At 41.7% G+C, this 22,037-nt stretch overlaps 1 protein-coding gene across 12 annotated transcripts in view; it reads left to right on the plus strand.

The window, feature by feature from the left end:
- Positions 1-22,037, plus strand: part of ZBTB20 (zinc finger and BTB domain containing 20) — a 481,633-nt gene that overhangs the window by 310,977 nt on the left and 148,619 nt on the right. For 11 of the 12 annotated variants that reach the window (XM_061357688.1, XM_061357684.1, XM_061357683.1 and 8 more), the window contains one exon: positions 5,084-5,184. The gene's annotated coding sequence lies outside the window, so the exon portion shown is untranslated. Of the gene's footprint in view, positions 1-5,080; positions 5,185-22,037 lie in introns of all 12 variants that reach the window. The other variant, XM_061357685.1, reaches the window with a different exon arrangement.

Consider the following 22,037-nt stretch of genomic DNA (forward strand, 5'->3'; position numbering starts at 1 on the left):
ACAAATTGAAAGAAGTGTTTTGGAAATCCGAAAGGTTTTGTTTTGATATTTCTAAAACAAGGTTTCTGTTTTTGTTTTGAAACTAAGTCAATTTTAATTGAAATGTATTGAACACAAACAAAAAGCTAGCCCATTCTGGTAAACACCTAGGTAGTTCTTGTTTTGGGCTTGGTTCTTTTCCTTTCTGTGTTCTCAGTTTGGTAAGCTAGCCAAGTAAATCAGTAAATTGCACAATTGTAATTCTAATTAGAATGTTGGGCCCTGGCAACTTATGCTATGAATTTCAGTACAGTACATATTTATAATAGCAAGTGCCCTGCCTGGTGCTCCATATGTAATAATAGCAAGCAGTCCAGTTCACTGGGGACCTGGGGGCACTGGGGAAGACCCAGTGCCTTTTAGCTCTCAACATTTTTATTTTCAGTTGTGGTACTATTTTGGAGGGTATTGCTTACAAGATAAAATTTGCATTTATTTGAGAACTCACAAATGGAATTCACTGCAAAGCTATCATTAAAGGGAAATAAAGCAGGAGAAGGAACAAAGACACATTCTCAGCAAAGTCTTGACATGTAGACACTTTCAGAGATCCTTGTTGCCACAGGAAAATGCCGTCTTCTCACTCTACTACCGCAACCCCTCCCCAAAATCCTGAGAACCAGCATATATGTACATAGGCTTTTCGTAAAGTGATTCAACTCAAATGCTGTTTGGCTGTTTAATTGTCTGTTTCCAGTGTTTTACCTCACAGACAGTTTAACAGTTTCTTTGTGATCGTTCCTGTCTTGAAGCAGTTTCTTTTTATTCCAGTTCAAAACCACAATGCCCATTTACTGGCACTGTGAACAGCTTTCAAGGGGGGCTACTCTGGCATCAGGTGTTCTGGTGTGCCTCTTACTTGTGTAGGTGTTGCTGCTCTTTATAGGTAGCTGATAGGAACTGAAGGAAGTCACTTGGAGTGTATGTTACTCTTCCTCTTCTTGTTTTAACTGATACTAAGTATTTTTTCCATTTACATACATCCCTGAGAAATAAACCCATGCTGTTATTCAACCTTATATAACCTTGTTAGAGAAGCACTTACAGGACAGGGTGAGAAGTGTTCTTCCCAGCAGGGTCAGTGTGGTATTCATTCTGCTCATTTCTTGCAGAAGAGCCCCATAGCCTGAGTTCTGAAACCCAGAGCTCTATGAACCCAACTGGCTTGGTGAGTTAGTGGTGATGAAAGATGCCTTTGATCCTTTGCCTTAGGATCGCTAAGCCTTGCCTGCTAAGTCCTTGAGGATTAGGGATAGGCTTTCTAGTGAAGAGCTTTTCAGTGTTCACTTCTTTGGCTGAAGAATAAACTGTAGAAAGCGCTTTTGCCAGTCTTGATCTGATAGTCTAGCTGCAGAATGACAACCAAGTAGGGAACCATGGTTAAAATATAGAAATGAGACTTTACCAAGCTGTCTTGACTCCCCACAGGTACTCTTTGATGAGGTTGGCTTTGTGCATGGTTTAGAAATGTCTTTTGACATCTGTGAAAGGCCTGGTGTCACTTTGTCTTTACCTGCAGAGGTCTGGGGCATTGCTGGACAAAGTGAGAGCTTGCTTCAAGCTGTCAGATTTCTTTCTCTCTTCCATTACCTCACAGCTACCCTGTTTTATACTACCTGATGGTAGGTGCCATGGGATTCAGTATAGGTGGAAGGAAATATGGTAGGAAAAAGGTAGATAAGATGGGTGGGACTGGATTCTTGACTAGGGCAGCTGAGAGTATGCTGTAGCATGTAGGAGGATGGAGAAACATCTTTACTGAGTACATATGCTGCCTTCATTAGTCTGCATTTCTTCAGGATTTCTTCTGTTACATTTTGACAGTCCTAGAACTCAGCCCTAATGGTCAGAATATTCCCATCAGATGATGTGGAGCCCGTGAAACTTGCAGCCCCAGCAAGAGCACAGGAGCACAGGTCCTCCTGCTGTTGCTGCCAATGCCCTGGCATAAGAAATCCTGCAGAAGTGAAATTTTTACCTTCGATGGTTGCTGTTTCCTTTGTGGGTTGACTGCTACTGTACCAAGCAGAGGTATGTCTAGACCAGAGCTCAGGGTTGCTGAGTATCCTCATAATGCATTTCCTTTTGCCAATAGCAGTGGCTTATGTGGGTAAGTCAGAAGGGAGTGCTCACATCACGGGTACTCTCTTTTCTATGATCTTCATTAGGCTTTGGACCATTAGCTCAAGATGCGTGATTATTTTGTTTGTTCAAACAGCAAGACAAGCAGAGTCTCCTCTGAGTATTTCTTTCAAGCAAACCAGCATGACTGAAAACTGGGAGCTTGCCAGAAAACGTTACGTGTAATAGTAGTGGCAGGTTCATCTTAAGTGTGGGTGGAGAGAGAGCTGTACCCTCTATTTTGCTACTTCAAACACGCAGTGTCCATATGCCATAGTTGAGCTGGTTTATGGATGGAGCATGAAGGCTACTACTTGATCTACTTTGTGCAAACACTGCAAGCGCCGTAGATATATAGTCTTATGGATATGAATATCAGCTGTTGTTGCAGTCCAAACACACAGCATCAATATTCAGTATGCTATAGACAGTCCTATCTTTCTCCTTTATATTTAGTGTTAGTACATGGAGCCAAATTCTAAAACGGGGGTGTTGGGTGGGTCACATGATTAAATTAATACCATTAATTATTTAGAAACAATCAAAGGAAATACAAGACATCTGGCTTTAAGCCCAAACAACTCACGGCACTGCTGTTGCCTTGTAACCTCTTCAGCTCTCAGTCCAGTCATCTCTCTTCTTTCATTACGAACACAGGAGATGCCCCCTCCCGCCCTTCTTTCCTGCCTTATTTCTGGCAGCTTGGAACACAGATCACAAGACTGGACTGTAGAGGTGTCTAATTTTGTGTGTATAAACTCTGACTGGTTCTGAGATGAAAAGGCGTCTTTCCCCACATCCCCATGGTATACAATAGTGTTTGATTAGCAGTGTGTTGCAGCCATAGGTTGTGCTTTTCTCTTCATCTCTGTATTGGGAACTAGCTGCTGTAGGAGGGAAAAACACTGTTGTTACTGCAGTGATGAAAGTTATTTAACATGTGTTAAGGTAGGCTGGATGCAACGTACTGTGAGAGACGGTTCCTGCTCTGAAGAGTGGATAGTCTATGGAAGCAGAAAGGCTGGAGGAGAAATAGCATCACTGAGAACAAGAAGCATTTTGCCCATGATTGTGCAAGAGGACAGTGGCAGACCCAGTCCACTGACCTTGACGTTCACCTTCCCCTTGCTGAAGCCAGTGGTCCTATCCTTTGTAGCCATGGCCAGTTATTTTCCATTGGAATGATTTTCCAGTGGAAACTGTTTTTCTTAAAAAAAAAAAAAAATAAAAAAATTCCTTGGGAATAACTGTTTTACCCAAGAAAAGTAAAACCATGTATTTCCCAACTGCAGGTTCTGGAAGGCTCTTTTTTTGTTTTTCTTCTTTTTCTCCTTTTCCTAGCTTGTTGATGGAAAATTTCTGAGTTACCTGAGAATTGAACTTTTTATCTGAGAGATATCTGAAGGATGAACTTTTGTGGAAATGCCTTCTCATAAGGAAAAAAGATCCATTTGCCTGGGTTGGTTTTTTTTTGATCCAACTCAGGATTAGAACATTTTGGGACCACTTTCCCCCCAGGTGATTATATCTTCATGGTAAAGTAGTTCCATTTTCTCTTCAGATCAGTCTTTATTAGTATAGATGATTTAATACAACCTAATCTTGTCTTCTATAGGTAAATTAATACATACAACCTCCTGAAATAGTTTTACAGTTACTGGGGCAAAACAAAGTTTCTTGATGATCGTTAGAACTCCACTTTCTGTGCACTGGTGAATGTGGACCCATTTTGATTACTAGCAGATGTATTGACATCTTTCTTAACAGGGGAAGTTCAGGTTAGACATAAGGAAGACGTTCTTTACTGTGAGGGTGGTGAGGCACTGGAACAGGTTGCCCAAATAAATGGTAAATGCTCCATCCCTGGCAGTGTTCAAGGCCAGATTGGACAGAGCCTTGATGACATGGTCTAGCATGAGGCATCCCTGCCTATGGCAGGGTGTTGGAGCTGGATGATCTTAAGGTCCTTTCCAACCCTAACTATTTGATGATTCTATGATTCTCGTTATGTCTGCATCTGTAGACAGGCACTGACTTTCATTTTCTTACTTTAATCCAAAAGGCGTAGTTTCAGTGGCTGTTGTCTTAAGGCTTGTTGAGTGCTTTGAAAAACACTGATTTTATGAAGACATTGAAATTTCTGTAAGTAAGGATCTCTAGACAGCCTTTACCTACCCTTGACTACTATTTTGAAGGTGCACATTCCCAATTATCTTTGAAAAAGTAGCAAAATATGTTTCCTTAATTCTGAAAAGCTTACTTTAGACTATTGCTCTGTATTACTTGTAGCATTCCATAGCCTACAGTTGTCCTCAGAGAATGATGGCATCAGCTGAACATATTGGGTGTGATTTTTCAAAGTATGCAGTTATCCACATTTGGTTCCCACTGCATTCAATGTGTGTTAACACTACCTTCAACAAAGGCAGAGTTAGGCCCATGCACAAGGCTTTAAAAACAAAAAAACAAAACCCACCTCTTGCACCCTGGGCTATTTGCAGGAAAGAAACATATGTTCTAAGCGCTTCTGCTGCTTTGCAGGGTGCTGAAGGGGCTTAGTCTGCTCTCTGAGTAATGGTGTAGTTCATTTTAATGCTATGATAGGTTTGATTCTTTAGAGTTGTCCTTTTAAGTTTATCATATGTTTCAAAAGTATTGTATCTCTTGGAACTAAATTTAAACAAAAATTCTCTGTATCCAGTGAACTAAAAAAAAAAATAAATACCTCTTAGAGCAAGCTGTTCCAAGGTTTTGTTTGTTTCCTTATGCTAAAGCCAGTACTTTTTATTTTGTTGCCCTCAGATGTAGTCATTATGTACACATTGTTGTTTATGTAAAACTTACATTTTTCCTTTTCTTTTTCTTCTCTCCCTTTACTTTGCTTTTTCCTAACATCTACATTGCGTGTTGATGGCAAAAGCAGCAGTGGTTGGCAGTTTTCCTCAACTTTGCAAGAGAGAGAGAGATTCGGTTGGAATGAAACCTTGCTCTCCGTACAGCCTGCTTGAGATGCAGCATTGAAAGGTATCGTCTCATTTTCTGTCTTGAAACCAAAGATGAAAACCACAAACAGGTACAAATCTCAGTGCCAAACCACCTGTTGGTTTGCAGCCGAGAAGCCCTTGGCAATACGTTTCTCCCTGTATCCAGCTGGAGTGGTTGCGTGAGTGATACCCACAGTATCTGTCTGTACCTGCGAGTTTGGTAAAGAGGCTGATTCATTTGAGAAGATTTGGATTGAAATTTAGGTAAATTAGCGTGGCAAAGAATTTTCTGACCTTAGTCTTGCTTTTTGCCTGGAGTAGCATACATCACTCATATAATTCGGTTCAGCATTGAAAATACCAATCCTGAAGTCACACCCTATGCTTTATAGGGCAAAATGTGATTTGTTGAAACAGCTGTGTGTGGAGAATCCAGATCTTCAGTAGTGTAAAATCCTGGAGGTCAGAACTGAGGTTGGTGGATGAAACTGAAGACAAAAGTTGTGAAATGCCCTGCTAGTAGCATCAGTACTTTGTCTTTTGAGAGTATTATAATTCAGAAAATCACTTGAAATCAAGTTAAAATGCAATCGTTGGACTGCTACACATATGCTTCCTGTGACATGTGCATTACAGAAACAGCCACTGTGTGCTAATATGACATTAAGATTTTGGACTCCACCCACAAAAATTAATAACATTCTTGAAATAAGAGTGATGTAGGATGCTGACACATTTAAGTCCATATGTTCTTGGACATGTGTCCTCCAGTGCATGAGAGAACTAGAAATCCCAGATACTCTTATTTTTCTTGCTTCTTGTAAAGCCATGCTGCGAAACTACATGATGGCAGGCTGGCATGCTTAGGCCCGTGGATAGCTGTACAGTGAAGACATATTTTACATTTTTACATGCTCTTTTCTGTTCTGTTAGTGGTGCAAGTTGACTTCCACGGATTTGCATAATTTAGAACAGATTTGGGCCGCACTATTTATATTTGTGCAGACTGCTTCATGTTTGTGAAATAGTTATTTCCTGTGGTTCTGTAGGATTGTCCACTGTTGTGCAATGCTTTCAGATGTATATATTACAGGATGAAACATGAAATGTATTTTGAAACAACATGATAAGGAACACTAAAAGCTGCACCGTAACTGAGCTATGCTTGTCTGTCTATAGAGTGTCCAATTAATGTGGTTACTGCACTCCCAAGCCTTTCCAAGGCTAAGACATGCTGTGGCCTGGTAAAAGACTTTTTTTTTTTCCTGAATTTTCTAAAGATTTCTGTTACAGATGCTACAATGACATGAGGACACTGTAATCTGTATCTTTAGTAGCAGTAACAATGAAGGGTGTGAAGTATATCCCCAAAATCTGAAGGTGTGAATTCTTACCCATCAGCGAGCTGTGTGTGAGAATTCTATACAGTAAAACCTAATTCTGTGCTGAAGAGGAACACTGAACTCCCAGCATAAAATAAAAGATGTTCTGTTCTCTACTGCTCTATCTTGAGCCAAACTTGGTATCTAAAAGCCAAGCGAGGTTCTTTCATCACCAGTCATAAAGATGCTGTAAGTCAGATTGTCCCCTCAGGCTATATTTTGACAATGTAGTAAATTGAGCTTTGGGAACTTTCTACCAGATCGAGAACTCTGTCACCTCAAAATGCAAAGCACGGATCCATTATAAATTCATTCTTCTCATGCAGTTTTTAAAATATATTTTTATGTGTTGACTTTTACCAGCAAGCTCCATGCCTTATCTGATATCTTTTGTTCCCCACTGCTAACATTAACTCATGCAAGGGCTGGCAGAAATGTGATCTCATGCCCTCACATGATCCAGATGAAATTTGTATTGCGGAGTTATCCATTAGTGCAGTCTGTTAATGTCGTTAATGATCAAGCACCATCAGCTCAGTTACTCCCCTGCATTTCGTTGTCTTCCTATTCTGCCCTTAGTACTCAAGTGTACACTGGAAGGTGGCACAGGCATCAGGAAAAGCAAAATTTGATCTGTGCTCTGAATAGGATCAGAAAATATGTTGGATTTTGTACATGTGTATCAACACTTCCAATTCGGTGAGCTGTGTTGAGAAGAGTGAAAAACCCCATGTCTTGTTTCTTGCATGAAATGAAGCCAGAGTGGTACAGGAAAAGTATACGGGAAAATTCCTTTTTGCCTAAACTCTAGAAAAGCTGGTGAACAGGCAAAGCTTCAGAGTTTTGATTTGAGGACGAGTTTGGCCAGTACTAAAATTTGTCTAAAATCCTTATTATTTTCTTCTGCCCTCCTCCCCTTTGCTTTTGTGTGTTGTGCGATGAATTATATCATGCCCAGATTTTGCAATTGTAGCTTTGTGCTTAAAAGCCACATTGACACAATGAAAGCCTTGCTAAATTGTATTTCAGATTTTTTCCAGGGAGTTTGTTGTTATGAAAGACAGAGCTGCTTGCAAAATTGTCAGTTTCAGAAGTGTTGTGTACTTGAACCTATATGATTGCCTTTATCATGGAGGGGCCAAGGTAGTTCTTAATCTGATGACTGAGGAGGAAGGACCTTACCATGAGATTATTGATAATGCTGTGTTTAAAACCTATTGTTTGCTGGAGTTTTGAGAAGTTTTAAAATTATTTTCCTTCTCTCTCTGACCTAATTAATTTTATGGGATATCCCCAGGGACATAATTTATATGACAAATGAATGAGATTAAAAGTTGCTGTCATGGTGTGAAATCCCTTGCTTATGGTAAATTTAATGTGTTTCTGTATTCTTTTCCTCTATAAATAGAGAACGATGAGTGATCATTTATTTTCTTTATTTTTCAGAAAATTTGAGGTGCATGATGTCTTACTGCCAGTATTCAAAATACTAAAAAATATGAAACCCCCACGTTATTATAATTCAGCTGTGGTTAGCAAAGAGCTTCTGCAGTGGCACTAGCTGAGAGTTAAGGTTCTTGCCTTTGAATTTTTCTTCTTTAAAACCAGATTTATGTAGAAAAGAGTCAGATAATAACTGCTATACAAGTCTACTCATCAGTTCTCAGCTTACTTTAAAATACAAACATTTGCCCTCAAGAGGGGAGTTTTAGAGGGGAGAAGCAGATGCAGTTTTCATTGCTGTGTTAAGCACGGTCCCCTCTGCAGTGTTTGTGTTAGTGAAGCTGTTTAACCTTTTGAAGCCCATGGATCTTTGTGCTTTTCATGAAGCCTTTTTTTTTTTTTCATATCCACACAACCTACTGACTTCAGGAAGATAATGCACACATTAAAGCATTTACCGTGGGTTTCCAAGGCTGCATGTGCTTTTCTGAAAGATTAGAGACACAAGGGGTAATTTCTGCTGCTGGTAAAAGCAGCAGGCATTTTGCTACAACAAGTTTGCTGTAATTTGGGACCAAAATACAAGTTCGGAATTTATTTGGATATAAAAACTTTCCTGTAGCATTGCAGCTAGGTGGCTTATTCCTGAGGTTGGATAGTGACACGAAGTTTCCCTTTCCATAGAGAATGAAATGCAGAAAATATCTTACGTGGGGATAAACTGGTACAGTACGTCTTTAACAACTTTTGTTTTGATTAGATGGAATAATCCAAGGAAAGGGAGCTTCTTTTGTAAAATCATACATAGCAAAAACATCCCATCATTAGTTCAGCAAATATTCAAGCCGGTGCTTAAAGTTAAGCTTGTGCTCCAGCACTGACATGGAGCGCTTGTGTGCTGCTTTTGACCCAACAGCCGTGGCCAGGTCCCAGCGGTTCACCCACACCCTGAGCAGGATTTGGGGAGGATCTTTTAACGGGGAGGAACTGCCAAGCTGGTGAATTTGCCTGAGGGATGATAGGAGGGGAAGGGTGTTGTGCAGGGAACTTATTTGGAAACACTGGATGCACTTTTTTTAGTTTTCTATTTCCATCCTGTGTTCCCGGCTTTTCTAAATGACTCCTAAGTAATTTCAAAATCAAATGACTTCACTAGCAGTTTACTGGCCCCATAAATATGATGAAGCCTGACTCTCTCTGTCTCACTTTTTCTTGAGGTGCTTAACAGTCTTATGGCATTTAAAAAATCTCCTTCTGTATCAAGACATCATATTTCTTTAGTTAAAAGATAAGGGTCGGAACAAAAGTAAAATAGTTATTTATGTTAGGTCTGTACTAACTCTTTTTTCCTCTTTTGAAATGGTAAGTTATTTTCCTTCCTTTACATGGATTCTAGAGAACACGGTGCTGTCCCAGTTTCAGTGTTAAAATGGATCAAGTTTAGGTTCTGGCATACTTGGCAGAGTACCATCGTTTTTCTACCCCTCCCTCAATCTGGGCCATAATTGTGGATATCCTGTGGACTGCAGCCCAGAGACTGCCAGTACTAGGAGCATACGGAAAGGAAGAGATGATGGCAATAGCTTTGTAGCTTGACCTGACATTTGCATTGTTTCTCAGTCACTAAGTGTGATGAGGGGAGCAGAGGGCTTGGCATAAACTGTAAGGAAACTGGTCATGATTTGGAGGAGCAATCTCTCGTACCTGACTTAGATGTTATAACTCAGTGCTGTTTGCACTTCAGAAAAATCATAGTACAAATAAAGGGTATTTAAAATACAAAAAAAAAAAAAGAAAGCAAATACATAAAGTCATACTCTAGGTAATTCCACTGCTTATAATGAAGTTGCACTGGGGATAGATATTAACCCCATAAAATCCCTGGGTCACAGACACCCTTATGACAGACCATGATAGCTTTGTGGAGACAGATTATGTCAAGCCCTCAAATTTGGAAACATAGCAATTCCTCTGTAGTAAGATTGCAAATGAACACCCATTCTGAGATTGCCAACATTATCACAGTTTGTCAGGGTGATCTCACAGCCCGCAAAGCGCCGTAAGAGATAGCTTTACAAGTTCTGAAAGATTAGAGCGCTGAAGTATGTGACACCGGAATGATGTTTTGATGCTTGGATTTGCCAGTCAGCCAGACAAATAATATCCAGTGTTTTTATTAGTGTAGAGCACAACAGGTAATGGAAATGTACAGAGAAATGCTTTCTGTTGCAGCTACATGGAGCACAGAAATGTAGGCTAAACAAAAATGGGATGTGTTAATGTCAAATTCTTCAAACAGGGAGTTGTATACCTGCGTGGGTCAGTAACTGCAGTGCAGCCGTTATTGCTATTTCAGCAGGTAGTAGATCAAAGCATTACTATTATTGCATGGCTAAATGAAACAGCAAAAATAATTTGTAGGTCTTGGGTTTTGGTCATCTAGTGAAGCATGAAAACATATATTCGAGTGAGTATGGATGGAGTTCTGCTTGGTAAGGAGCAAAGGACCTGGGATACAGAAGCCAAGGGTTTCTCTCTTGGCTTGGGAGAGAAAGCAATGCAGGTGTGCAATTAGAAAGTGGGATGGAAGTAAACCGTCAAAGAGTTTCTTCCTTGCAAGGAATTGTGGAAAAGCTTTTGGGTAATATGGCATGCTCAAGAGTTTTGTTACGGGTTTCAGGTACTTAAGAGATCAATGTGAGAGTAATCTACGAGCATGAAATTGGTGTTTGGTGTTTTCCCTAACAACTGAATTTCATAGGGTACCTTTTTCTAGATTCCTTCTACATTCAGCCTAGATTTCCACAAAGGGTGTGTGGTCTGGAAGTCATTTGTGGAGCCTCAGATGAGAGCCGTTCACACTGGTTAGGAGTTCCAAACAAGGCAAATTTGTCAGTCTTTGTGTTTTGCTGCAAAATACGGATATACTTCTGTAAAGACCACAGTTGCACTGTGATTAGCACCAAGATTAGCCATGGAACTGATTTATGTCAATTTGTAGCCTTTAAGCTTTGTGGAACAGAAGACCTATAAGGTGCACATTTGTTGCACTTCTTATAGAGGCATGAAGTTGTAGAAATATAGGCTTAGTTACAAACTTCTGCACCTCTGTTCCACCTGTTGTCAGAAAACCATCCTCTGCAGTTCTCTCCTACCTTGAACACCAAACCATAATCTGTCTTTGACCTTCTAGAGCTTTTGCCCCTATTTCTTCATCCTTATGAGCAGCAGAATACTCACAGGTACCCAAGCATTAGTTAGTGATTGCTTACTCAAACCTGGAGAAGCTTGGATGAAAGACTCTGTGTAAGGGCATAGAATTATTATGACTATTATTAACTGAATGCCTAAACCTAGACAATGTATTTGCACATGTAAGTAATTATGATGCACTTCAAGGCATTCTGTTTGTAATGCTTTGTAATGCTTTGCTCTCCATTTCCTACAAATCAAATTACTGAGGGATAGATTTGATTTCCACATCATTTTGAAAATATTTTCTTTTTCTTTTTTTAATTTCCTTTGTATTAATTTTTTTCAAAGTTCAGAATACAACCAACTGTGACTAAATGCATAAAACCAAACAAAAACCCCCTAAAGTATAACAAAATTAAAGACAGCCTAAGATGATATGCAGCAAACAATGTAAATCATACCTAACAAATATGGTTGTAATAATATACCTTATCCATGTCTGATCCACTAATAACAAATACTTATTCAGAGAACAAATAACTCATTCTTCTTCTTAGTGAGTGAGAGAGGCAAGCCCCAAATTCAAATTATATCTTACAGTCTAAACAAATATGAAAAACCTGCTAAATCTTCTTATAGAAATCCCAACAATCTTTATTTATTTTGTATCTTTTGGGAATAACGAGATTGGGAGGAGGGGGAAAAGGCCAGTTTTTACTGGGATCATGTGGCCTGATCCTGTAGCTTTTCCTGAGAAGTCCTTGCTGCCTTCTGTTGAAAGTTCTCTGTTGCAGGTACTGGCTTCAGACCAAAACCTGAAGGCAAAGCCTGGGGTTCTTTTTAATAATAGGGATTTTCCCCCTCACTCATGAGAAGTATAGGGTTGATAAGCAAATTACAAGTGATACCTCTGGTCAGTTTATTACTACAAGAACAAAGACGGTTAGTAGAGATTAGAGAATGCTTTTCTCTCTGTCATGTGAAAATAGGTTTTTGCCATCTTCCATTTCCTTTCTGGTTACAGAAATGATTATTATTTCCTTAATGTAATAGTATTCTCCTTCCCATCCTACACTGAAGGTGTATCACCATCTTCCCCAAGCCCCTGCACCCTTTCCTGAGGTCAGTCTGATTCAGTTTACTTCTGGGCCATGAGTTGCCATCAATGTAGTTGGCACAAATACTTCTGAGAGGGATAAAACACAGATGTTTGGGTATCTTGAAAGCCGTGGTACACCTTTGTCATGGTTTAAGCCTGGTGAGCGACTCAGCCATGCAGTCCATTCACTCACTTTCCCCCACTTCCTCCCTCAGCTCCCGGAGGGATGGGGAGGAGAATTGAAAGAATGTAAGTCCCACGGGTTGACATAAGAGCAGTCCAGTAACTAAGGTATAACACAAATCACTGCTGCTACCACCAGTAATAATAATGATAAGGGAAATAACAAGGGGAGAGAATACAGCTGCTCACCACCCGCCGACTGGTACCCACCCCAACCCCAGCAGTGATCTCACCCTTCAGGGTAACTGCCCCCAGTTCTACATCCTGGGCATGAGGTGCTGTGCTATAGAATACCTCTTTGGCTAATTTGGGTCAGGTGTCCTGTCTCTGCTTCCTCCTGGCTTCCCCTCCTCCCTGGCAGAGCATGAGACTCACAAAGTCCTTGGTCAGACTAAACATTTGAGCAGTAACTAAAAACATCGGTGTTATCAGCGCTGTTCCCAGGCCACAAGTCAAAAACACAGCACTGCACCAGCTACTAAGAAGGAGAAAAATGACTGCTACTGCTGAACTTAGGACAACCTTACATGCTATGCAGTGCTTATTTGTTGTTCATACCCAGGTCCCAGTTTAGCTGGCTGTGATGTGAGCTTTGCTGCTTGCACCCATCAGTGGGAGAGCAGTTCTGGCCTCATTGCCTGCTGGTGAGAACTCATGAAGTTTGAAGAAATTGTACGAAATAATTGTCTTCTCTAATGTTAGAGGCTTTAGGGTAGACAACGTCTGTCTTGTTTCTCTTCTCTCACCCTTACTGCTTCTCCTGCTCATCACTCCCCTGTGGGCTGTGGTTGTTGGGGTGAGAAGGATCTCACTCCACTGCCTGTCAATGCTGGTGAAACTCCTGCTGTTGCAGGGGCTCTGTGCCAGGAGGCATAGCAGGGTGCCTCTCTTTTCAGGTGTCTTTTGACACCTGAAAATCATGGTGTCTTTCGATTTTGCCTTGAGGCTTCTTGTCATTCAGCAGCCCCATCACCAACTTGCCTGGCCCACATCTCCTTAGCTGTTGTCCTACCCAAAGTGTACCCGTGCCACCCCTTGCCCAAGGTGGTCCTGATGTGCCAGTGCAGGCAGTAGCAGGGATGGGGGAGAGCAGTGTTGCCCAGACAAAGACCACTGCTTTTGAAGGAGACCAGTGGTGTGCTCATGCTGAGTCATACTGCTAGTCATCAGCTCTGTGCCCCTTCCCCAGCCTTACACCCTGTCCTTCAAAGCAGCTTATGATACATACATCAGAGAGAAGAGCAAGCATCCCAGCAATGATCAGTATGAGAATGACCCAGATGGCTGATCTGAGTTGGAAACTTGAGGTGGGGTTCTTGTATATTCTCAATATTTGTATAGTACTGAAATCATTTTGGAATCTGCTGTTTTCCTTGCCTGGTCTGGGAGGTTATGGTAATGAATTTTGCAATTTCCAGATGATACTTCTTGTTACTATTATTACTAAAGTTTAAAAAGCATCATTAGAGGAGTCCAGGCTGCCTTTTGCAAAGTGCCCACAGTCTAGTACATACAGATAACGTGTACATAATGGTAACAAATGAGAGATTAATAGGATGAGTAGGATCACTAGAATGATGTAGGGTAAGGAAGCACTTTTAGAGCTTCTCATACTGTATTTTGCATCATGAACTTTGGTTTAGATTCTGTCAACATTTAAAGCCAAAGCCATAGAAATTTCTCAGTATCGTAGCTGAGAAACTTGCCTGTAAAATGTGAGCCAAGCTGGTATGATATCGTGTCCCAGTGTGTAAGATCCCAGATTACTACCGAAAGTTGTTGGTTGCTTTTTTTTAATTGAGGAATATCTGATTCCACCAACATGATATCTAAAAAATATGGCTCCTTCCTGGGGTAAAAAAATGATCCTTTTAGGCTGGAATGTAAAATGTAAGAGAGAAACGGCTGTGCCAGCTGCAGAAACAGAGATCCCAGCTTCAGACATAGACCAGTCTCCTAGCAGTGGCAAAGAGCCTTCACTCCCTTCTGAGTACCAGGGAGAAAAATCTTACTGCACTTTTTGTGTATTCTCTTTGAGATTCTTATTAAATGTCACATATCAGGCCTTTTTCCCTGTGCATCCATATGAAATCCTGACAGGGGAAAGAAGGATTTGGGAAAAGGTAAGGATGTTCATAGCACATGTTCTGAAGGGCTGTGGAGGGCAAATTAACTTCTGTGATAGATGGATTTAGGAGGAGAAAAAATGAGAAATTCATGTATAGGCACAGCTTCAAGGGTCAGTAATAGGTTAAAATTTATATATTCTTTCTTTTTATAGCAAAATTTTCTGCTCTATGAAGCAATGTCCTAGGTTTTTAACCTGTACTGTTTTCATAAGAATGCATTTCCGTTTCCAAAGAGACAAAGTGCCCAGAACATCGTTTAGGAAATGGAGAGAACATATATCAGTTACATCTGAGTTCTATTTTCTTTGTATTGAAATGAAAATTAAGTTTGTAATACTGGTGTTATTCTTTGATTAAGAGACCTGAAGCTATAGAATTAAGCTTAGAATGCCTGTCATGTAGTTGGGCTCTGCTTTAGCCAAATTTTCCAAACCATCAGAGAAAAATAGGCTTCTGAATTTAACTTTTTAACCACTTGCAGAAGTAAGAGGTTACTTACAGAAGTAAGAGCATTGCAACATATCACTGCTCTGCCCTGTAGCACAAGAACAGAGTTCTGTGCTCAGGGTATGGTTCAGAACTTGAACTGGTGGTATGCTGGTCCAGAGCTGCACTCTTCAGTTAATCTTTCTAGTTGAGGATAAATAACTTGCATATCTCTGCTGAGATCTAGTGTCTGGTCATACATTTGCACATCTCTCAGCTTCTTCATGGTTATAGTTGTTTTAATGCTCTTGGATTTTAGCCTTGTTGGATCTTAGAATCATAGAATAGTTAGGGTTGGAAAGGACCTAAAGATCATCCAGTTCCAGCCCCCCTGCCATGGGCAGGCACACCTCACACTAAACCATGCCACCCAAGTCTCTGTCCAACTTGGCCTTCAACACTGTCAGGGATGGAGCATTCACAACCTCCCTGGGCAACCCATTCCAGTGCCTCACCACCCTTACAGTGAAGATTTTCCTCCTTATATCCAATCTAAACTTCCCCTGTTTAAGTTTTGACCCATTACCCCTTGTCCTGTCACTACAGTCCCTAATGAAGAGTCCCTCCTCAGCATCCCCGTAGGCCCACTTCAGATACTGGAAGGCTCCTATGAGGTCTTCACGCAGCCTTCTCTTCTCCAGGCTGAACAGCCCCAACTTTCTCAGCCTATCTTCATATGGGAGGTGCTCCAGTCCCCTGATCATCCTCGTGGCCCTCCTCTGGACTTGTTCCAACAGATCCATGTCCTTTTTATGTTGAGGACACCAGAACTGCACACAATACTCCAGGTGAGGTCTCACGAGAGCAGAGTAGAGGGGCAGGATCACCTCCCTCGACCTGCTGGTCACGCTCCTCTTGATGCAGCCCAGATTATGGTTGGCTTTCTGAGCTCTGAGCGCACACTGAATCTGGCTCATGTTCATTTTCTCATTGACCAACACCCCCAAGCCCTTCTCCTCAGGGCTGCTGTGAATCTCTTCTCTGCCCAGCCTGTAGCTGTGCCTAGAATTGCTTCAACCCAGGTGTAGGACCTTGCACCTGGCACAGTTAAACTTCATGAGGTTGGCATCAGCCCACCTCAGAAGCGTGTCAAGGTCCCTCTGGATGGCATTCCTTCTCTCCAGTGTATCAACCGAACCACACAGCTTGGTGTCATTGGCAAACTTACTGAGGGCGCACTCAATCCCACTATCCATGTCACTGACAAAGATGTTAAACAAGACCGGTCCCAACACCAGTCCCTGAGGGACACTACTCATTGCTTGTCTCCAACCGGACATTGAGCCATTAACCACAACTCTTTGTGTGCAGCCATCCAGCCAGTTCTTTATTCACTAAGTGGTCCATTCATCAAATTGTTGTCTCTCCAATTTAGAGACAAGGATGTTGTGTGGGACAGTGTCAAACGCTTTACACAAATCCAGGTAGATGACATCAACTGCTCTACCCCTGTCCATCAATTCTGTAGCCCCATCATAAAAGGCCACCAAAGTCCCATGGATTTGTGTGCGTTCAGGTTCTTAAGATGGTCTCAAACCAGATCCTCTCCTACAGTGGGCCCAAGGTCTTCATTCTCACAGTCCCTGTGTCTTCCTTCCAAGACTTGGGTGGTGCGGTCAGAGCCTTTGCCAGTGAAGACTGAGGCAAAGAAGTCATTCAGAACCTCAGCCTTCTCCAATTCCTGTGTAGCTAGTTCTCCCAAGAGCTTCTTGAAGGGGGCCTACGTTGTCCCTAGTCTGGTTTTTATTCTCTTTCTTCTTTATTTCTCTTTATTTCTTCTTTTTAAGTTCCATTAATTCAGACAGGTGAAGACATGTCCCTCTAGAGCCCCACATGTTTTTGCATTCATGTCTGCTCTTTGAATTCTCTGGGGGAAGAGATTGTATGTGTGAGGGTTGTTTAAGGAGGCTGCATTCTTTTTCAGTAGGCATGTCTCCTGTTGCACTGTGATAACATGGACCAGTTAAGGTTGCATTTGTTTTGCAACAGCTTAATTATGTAACTCCAAGTGGCATGATGTCAATGGTATCTTCCATGGAAGTAGGATTTGCTTATGTGTTGGAGGACTGAGGTGAGGCCTTAAGATACAGCGCAGCTCAAATAGCATTTTGTCCCCAGAGGGTGGCAATAGCAGATGTTTGTGAATGGCAAAACCAAGCCTGTGATATGATCAGGAAAATAATTGTAAGGGGAAATTTCACTTCATTGTGCTGAAGAGAAGTGAAGCACCATTTATTGCTACGACTGAAGAGTTTTACACTTGTGTTTTGGGTAGAGAAGAATAGTAAACCAGCTTCCACTTAGCATGTTATCAGTGCAGCCAGCATTTATAGGGAATTCACTCATGCGCAATGCCTTCACACCAGGCAAAGTAAACTTCAGCAGTACCTAGTATAGTCATCAAATTCTGCGTGCACATCTAATCTCTGCAGCCTTTCCCTGGCTTACGTCTAGTATGAATAGAGGTATACATCACTACTTCCCATAATCTTGTCAGTGGACAGCAATAATAGACATACAAAATCTTGGGAAGGCATGATAACATATTCTCCATTTCTCTCTCTGTGCAGTCACCATGTATCAAGAAACACAGATACGATGATACATTCATTATATATCAGGGGAGAAAACCAGACTATACCTCATGCAGCCATCACACCTTGAAAATAGACATAACATGTTAAATCAATATGAATACACAGCTCCTAACAGCCTAATAGAATAGATCACACCACAGCCAGGTACATCTGTTCTCAGCACTAACCATTATCATTAGCTTAAAACACTTAAAATCGCTGAGATTCCTCAGGTCTGGGGACAGATTATACCAAGAAGAATCTGCTAAATAGATTTAGCAATGTAGCAAGCAGGGACCTTGGCTACATTAAAACGATGCATTTTGCATCTCAAAGGCTGTAGGCTGTTTTCAGAGAAATAGTCTGAATGAAGAATGACACTAACACTGGATAGCAATTTCTTTATCACTGTTTAAATACGGAGCTTGAAACCCTTGGACAAGCAATTGTGCCAAACGGGAAAACAATTTGTTTGTGAAAAATTAGGCTTGTCTTGTATGGCAAGCCATCCGCCATCCTATAGTATGATGTTCTCGTCAGACTTCTGCATAGGATGCGAAGACGTGGCTGTGACTGGACTTCAGACTGTGTGCCTGACAAAAGGAATCAAATCTCTCTTATGTGGGGAAAGAAACAGGGAAACAGAAAAAGCTGTGAAATGTGAGGTACGGGTTCTTGCAGAGACCTTCAAGTCAGTCAAGTCACAAAAGCTTCAGAGAAGGTTTCAAAAGAAACAAACAAAAAAGCAGTTTGATATTCATGCGGCAGTGACTGCTAAGGTGGTGCACTGCTGCTTGTTTAAGACTTGCTCTGAAGGAGCTGATGAGGAAGGTATGTGACTGATTCACTGGGAATAGAACTGCCTGGCTCTTCAAAAGAAGTGGAAGTGGAGATAGGGGCAGATGATCATGATGGAAATAAATGTGTGAAGTACTGGTTTTGATGATGAAAAATGTCTGAAAGAAGCAGAAAAAAAATGCATATATGTTTTACATGTTAGTTGAGAACGGGTCTAAGGAAATAGGTAAAGTTTTAGCTTTTATTCTCACACTTTTTATCAGGATAATAAAGCAAATTGAATTTCATGGATAAATATGAAGGACAGATACATCTGGCAGAACTTCAGTTCTATGCATCTTCACCCAGACTCTCAGTTCTTCCAGAACACTCCGGCTCTTAAGAGAAAAGGCAATAGCAAGTATGCTTGGAAAGCCATCCGGCTGTTTAATCAGGCCCACTCTTTTTTGTATCTTTGTATATGAGATCCCATGCTTTTGTAGCGTCATCTTTTCCGTATCTTCCCTGCTCCTTCCTTCCATCTCATGCCCCAGATTTAAGGCTGACAGGAGTTCTGTGTTTCCCCACAGCTGAGCAGTCTTGCGCTAAGAGCCTGGTGCCAGCATGGGAAACTGCTTCACCATTCCAGTAGGGTGAAGTCTCTTTGCTGTCACTATCTTGACCTGCAGTTTGGTAAACTGCTTTTTGTGTGTCTGAAAGGCCACATCGCCACCTTCCCTTGCAAAGTTCTGGGGATGATTCTTGACAGAGGAGATTCTGCAGTGGAGACTTTGAAGGATGTTTTATCAAGGCATTATCTTCTAACAGAAGGTATTTGAAGAGTCTTGAATTTTCAAAGCAATGTGAGCACTTTTGTGGAAAGATCACTCTTGCAAGTAAGGAAGGTGTAACCAAACTCCTATCCCCAGTACATTCAGCATTGTCTCGTGAGGGACCCACCTCTAATGCTATACAATGGCAGCAAAGCAGAGATTCTGTATTCATAATTTTACCTTCTGACTGTCAGTTTTCTGAAACTTTTAAATAGTATTTCCTCTGCTTACTCCTCCCCAAATCCTGGAGGCCCACAGTGAAAATAAAAAGGAAAGTTGTGTCAAAGGCATCTGATCGGTAGTTTAGACATCTTTGCAGAGCAAAAGATAAAGTCTTACAAAGCTTCTTGGAGTACTGTTTCTAACTTCTGTATTATCCTGTATTTAAGCTCAGCATGACCCAGCACTATGCACTTGGCAGCCAGAAGGCCAACCATACGCTGGGCTGCATCAAAAGGAGTGTGGCCAGCAGGTTGAGGAAGGCGATTCTCCCCCTGTGCTCTACTCTCATGAGACCCCTCCTGCAGTCCTGTGTTCAGCTCTGGGGCCCCAACACTAGAGGAATGTGGAGCTGCTTGAGTGAGTCCAGAGAAGGGTCACAAAGCAGATCAGAGAGCTGGGGCATCTCTGCTATGAGAGAGCTGGGCTTGTTCAGCCTGGAGAAGACAAGGCTCCAGTGAGACCTTAGAGGAGCCTTTCAATGCCTAAAGGGGAGGGGGCCCACAAGAAATCCAGAGAGGGACTTTTTACTAGGGCATGTAGTGACAGGACAAGGAGGAATGGCTTTAAATTGAAAGAGAGGAGATTTAATTAGATATTAGGAAAAGGTTCTTTACTATGAGGGTGAAGGGATATTGGAGCAGGTTGCTCAGAGAAGTTGTGAATTACCCATCCCTGGAAGTGTTCAAGGCCAGGTTGGATGAGGCTTGAAGCAATCTGGTCTGAGTCTCAAGGGCTGGAACTAAATAGAAACAGCCCAAACTGTTCTATGATTCTGTGATTCCATCTATCTCATCCTAATGGACAGTGCTTTGACCTTGAGTGTAGCTAGGCATGAGAACGTTGGGACTTAGAAAACTGCCTAGCAAAGAACTCTGGATTGTGCATTCTTGGGAACATGGATCACTGTAAAAATACTGTCAATACCACTTTCCTATGCATTTGAAATCAAATCCTTTCCTTCAGCGTACCCACATAACCATCACACAATGTATGGAGGTCCCCAGGGAACTGTTGTTGTGTTTCTCTGTGTGCCATGCTTCTCTGGTGCAGGAAGTCTCTCTGTGCTAAAGGACAATTTGTAATTTTCTGAGGAGGCAGTCTGAAGCCTGTGGAGTTAATTCCCTGAGGAACTAGTGGTTAGCGTATACCTCACCACTCTCAGCTTCCCATGAGAAGTGTGTTTCTTTCACCATGTCTTAAATGCAGATACAGGGCATTGAGTACATAAAAAAAGCCCTTCCCAAAACAGGAAACCATATTGCACCTGCTTCTCTATCTGGAGAAGGAAAAGAGCTATTCATGGTGGGTATGTTTGATAGCTTACCCAAAGCAGTCATAGAATTGTAGACTGGTTTGGGTTGGAAAGGACATTAAGATCATCTACTTCCGACCCCCCTGCTATAGGTAGGGATGCCTCACCCTAGACCATGTCCACATGATGGTCTGATAGTACAGCAGTGGTTAGGGAATAAGAACCTGAGCAGTGTAGGAAAATACCATTTCCTCTGGCAGGAAGAAAGAGTAACTTGTGACAAGAAATAACCCGTGGCGTACGCGTGTTCGTTCAGCCCTGGGATGGGGAGAGGTGGGATGTAATCTTCATAAGAAAAAACAACTCATAAAGTTGCCAAGAACAGATATTTTATAATCTGTGCTAAATCTCTGCTGGAAAACATGAACAGCAATGAAACTGAGAAGACACTAAAAGAAATTCGGGGCAAAGTGCCAGACGCCCAGACGGAAGCAGAATGTGGACCAAAAAGCTTGCGACAATTGGGTAATTATGGTTTATGAATTTCAGCTTTAATCTGTAGTTCAGTGAGTCCTGATTAAATATCTGTTAAACACAATTAAAGTTTGTTTTTGTATTTCACCGTCTTGATCAGAATAATTAGAGACTGCGTGTTTCATGTCAAAAGTAGCAAGAGGAATTTTAGTGAATGAACATCGTTTTTAAAAGCCATTTGTAGCACCAGCTGTTGGCATTATTTTATATTTTAGTGTTATCAGCATAAAGACGGGTCCTCTCAATGCTGAATGCTTTCCAGCGGGGCTAAGATTCTAGGAAAGGCGTGATACAGTAGGAACCGTGCGGGGCCATGGGGCTACGCAGAGAGCCCCGGGTGGGACTCTCAAGCTACAACGTTAGACTGTGCACTTAAGCGGTGGAGGGTGAGAAGTGCTGTGAACAGGTCACGTAGCGCCCAGCCTGTGCTTCTCTGCCAAAGATGTTTTAGATAGCAAGTGCAACGAGTGATACGAAGGATCGTTGGAAAGGGCACAGATCTGATGAGCTGCATTTGGATTCTCTCATTGCGGTGTTTTATCAGAAGCTGCGGGTGTCCCAAGGGTTAGGTGTTAGAGTGTTAGCCCAGAATGATAATTGTGGTATCATTGCGAGTGCTCTTGGGAAGGAACCCTTAAACTGTGCTGGCAGTGCCTTAGCAAAGGCAACAGGCTGCAGTGATGGCCCTATGGAGATACTGAAAAGGATGGGTCTGCACTTGCCAGTTGCTGCAAGGACTAAGTGTGTTCGTCTCCATTAGTAGCAGTTTCATTTGAGTGAGG

Source organism: Neopsephotus bourkii, unplaced genomic scaffold, assembly GCF_033783945.1.
Source record: "Neopsephotus bourkii isolate Nb327-2 ecotype Australia unplaced genomic scaffold, CSIRO-AGI_Nbou_v1 NB_911, whole genome shotgun sequence".
In the NCBI taxonomy this organism is placed as follows: domain Eukaryota; kingdom Metazoa; phylum Chordata; class Aves; order Psittaciformes; family Psittacidae; genus Neopsephotus; species Neopsephotus bourkii.